Here is a 3,383-nt window from a genome sequence, read left to right as displayed (position 1 = left end):
TCAAAATGTTTTAAAATCAATTATAATTTAAAAATTTATATAAAATAATAAAGATCATAGAAAGTTATTTTAAATAATTTGGGATTTGAGACATAAAACAATATGATATGCCTATGCTTCTATTAAAAGGCCTACTTCCTAATGCCCCCAAATCCTCAAATATAAAACCACTGCACTATCAAAGGTATATAACAGTAAAACAACTCATTCATTGATGGTTGAAATTGAAAATTGGAAAATTGGAAACTTCACTTGGAGTTTCTTATAGGGCTAATCATAACACATGGCTCAGTAACTGTTCTTTATAGGTATTTATTCAATTAATACATTGTCTCACAGAGGAAAACATAGCATCTAAATATTTATGGAAATTTTATTCATAAATGCTAAAATCCTGAAGCAAATAAGATGCTATTCCATGTCTTTAAGGATTATGGAAAAACGGTGTGTGTATATAGTGAAATATTATTTAGGAGTAAAAGAATGATTTATTAAACTGAGCAGTTGCAAGTTAATCTTGAGGGCAAATTGATTAGTAAGAAGGGTAATCTTAAATATTTTACACTGTATAATTCTTTTAATATCCCTTCTGGAAAAGACAAAATGAGATTGATGGTTTTCAGAAGTTTCAGTGGAAAGTATGACAGATATTTTATAGCCATAAGATGACTTTGTAGGACAGTACAATGAAAGATGCACAGCATTACATCTGTGAACACCCATAGAGCTTTGCAGGACACTGGTTTAAAAAGAAGTATTTAGATCACTGTGAGACCAGAATGGAAGGAATAATCTGATAAAGAGAGACAATTGTAAGAGAAATTTCAATAGACATGCAGAGCACAGAACAAATCTCTTTCAAAATAAAACCAATGTAACTTCACACAAGTAACCAACTGGAAGAAATATTTATGTACCATGGTGAAGCATTTTACAACTGTAACAATATTCAGACTGTTGTGTATGCCTACTGGAATTGAAGAGGTGGGTAAGTGCATGGTACAATATCTGCCACACTATATGCCATATACTTAGATTTCTTGGTAGAGTACAATATAAGTTAGAAAGTTAGAATGACTCCTACTGAGACCTAGAAGGAGAAAATGTCATACAGATCAGACAATATTTTAAGAATAAAAATGTGCTTAAGTTATTATATCAGTATTGCTTCCACTACTGCTTAAAATGTGCCATATTTCTACAAAAAACAGAAATGGAAGAAACTTTGTTTCCTATGTTGTCTCTGCCAGCTATCGTCACATCCTCATAAATCTGAGAGTGGTCCTAAGTGAAAAGCTTTCAGAATACTCAGAATTTTCTTATATTAAGTACAATGATTAAAAGAATAAAATGATGTATATATATATATAACAAATTTTAAACCATTTATTCAGCAAAACAATTATACTAAATATATTAGAGATCTCAAAAACTTTATGATAAAAATGCAAATAACCTTATTTCAAAAGGACAAAATCCTAACAAGTATTTCGTAACATGGAATATGTGGATGTCAGATAAGAACAGAAGTTATTTGGTGTCATTGACTACAAGGAACATGCATAACAAAGCTTTAATAGCACACCTTTCAGAATGATTAAAATAAATATCCTGACAATGCAAACTGTGGAAAGGTTGCAAGCATAATAATCCTTACCATTTGATAGAGGGTGAAAAAGATGGAATGAAAAATAAATGAATTGCCTACCCTAGAAAGTTATTTGTCAGTTTCTTCTATGTTAAATACATTTCTATTTTAAATATGTCTCAGAATCCCACTCCTGAATATTACACTGATTTCACACACACAAAATATTATACACATATAAAAGCCTGTACATAAGTTCTTATAAGCCACTTTATTATTGTTTTTGAGTCTTAGAAGTGAGTATATATTCTTTCAATGGGATAGATAAACAAATTTGGCACTCTATTCTATGAAGTACTACAGAACATTAAAACCATAATGAACCAATGATGCATGCAGGAATAGAGATGAATCTGACAGCCTTTGTTCTTAATGAAAGCAGTCAGACTCAAAAGATTGCATGCTGATTCCACTCAGATAACTTTCTCAAATAGATGAAATTATAGCACTGAAAGAGAGGTCAAAAGTTAGTGCACTGAAAGCTCAAATGTGATTATTAAACAATAGTAGATATGATTTCTTTGAACTTAAAAAATTAGTATCTGAATTGTGGTGATGATATGAAATGTGTACATGGGTTTATGTTCATAAAACTATAAACCATAATAAATGCAATGAACCATTCAGTGATACAGACAAATGTGGAATGAATAATTACAGCTGTGCTCAGTTACAAAACAAAATTTGATAAATCACAGCAGACTCCTACCTAAACTAAGGGCTTAGAAAGCATGGTCTGAGAAGGGTTAGAATAGAATACAAGGAGTGAGTAGTTGTACAAAAAAGGAGTGGAAGACAGAGAGACATGGGGTTAAGAAAATGTGTGAAGATCAAGAACACAGAGAAAACCAGTGTATTTTGTAACATCATATGGCAATGAATAAAGTTGATCGAGTTGAAAGGGTAAGAGGTAGCCAGTCTCTGACGATTCTGTAAGCATCAAGGAGGATATGAAACTGTTGGTGGGTAAATTTATTTTCTAAAAGGTTAACAAACTTGGATGACAATATATCTTATTCCTTGAAGACATTGCTTAAAGCAGAAATGCCCACTGGGCTCAATTTATAAGGCAGTGAAGTGCTGCCAAGCAGGGTCATGCCAGTTTATATGAGAGAAAATGGATATGTTTTTATTAGCAAACACTGTTACAGTGACAGCCATACTCAGACATAAAAATTAATCACTAATATCACATATGCCATACATAATTATACTCATAAATATGAAAGTATGAATACATAAAATGAATAAATAAAAATGCATACGTAATACAAAAATCCCAAAAACATGAAATCTTGTAGCTCGAAAGGAGCTACATGGTCAAGTTTCTCAAAGCTGCAGTATGAGATAATTTAGGAGGCCTGATGGATATGTAAAATTTTAATGCTTATTGGTTTAATATATAATAGAAAAAATAAGCTCCTAGTAACATGCCAATCCCTGGATTTCATGAATGTGATATATTTGTTTTAAGTCAGTATTTTCTTTTAAAGTAAACAAAATTAAATCCAAAAAGATTTTAGGAATGTTAGAGTACCAAAAGCCCCATTTAAAAAGAAAGAAGAAAGAAAGAAAGACAGAAGGGAGGGAGGGAGGGAGGGAAGAAAGAACATGAAGTTGTCAGAAAAAAAGTGATAGGGAAATATGGGAGGTGTTGGAGGGGAGAGGGTGGGCGTGGATTTGATCAAAACACCTTTATATGCATGTATGAAATTTTCAATAAAATTTCTTTTAA

The sequence above is a fragment of the Nannospalax galili genome, unplaced genomic scaffold, assembly GCF_000622305.1.
Source record: "Nannospalax galili isolate Female #2095 unplaced genomic scaffold, S.galili_v1.0 scaffold578, whole genome shotgun sequence".
NCBI lineage: Eukaryota > Metazoa > Chordata > Mammalia > Rodentia > Spalacidae > Nannospalax > Nannospalax galili.
Note: the sequence above shows the minus strand (reverse complement) of the source record.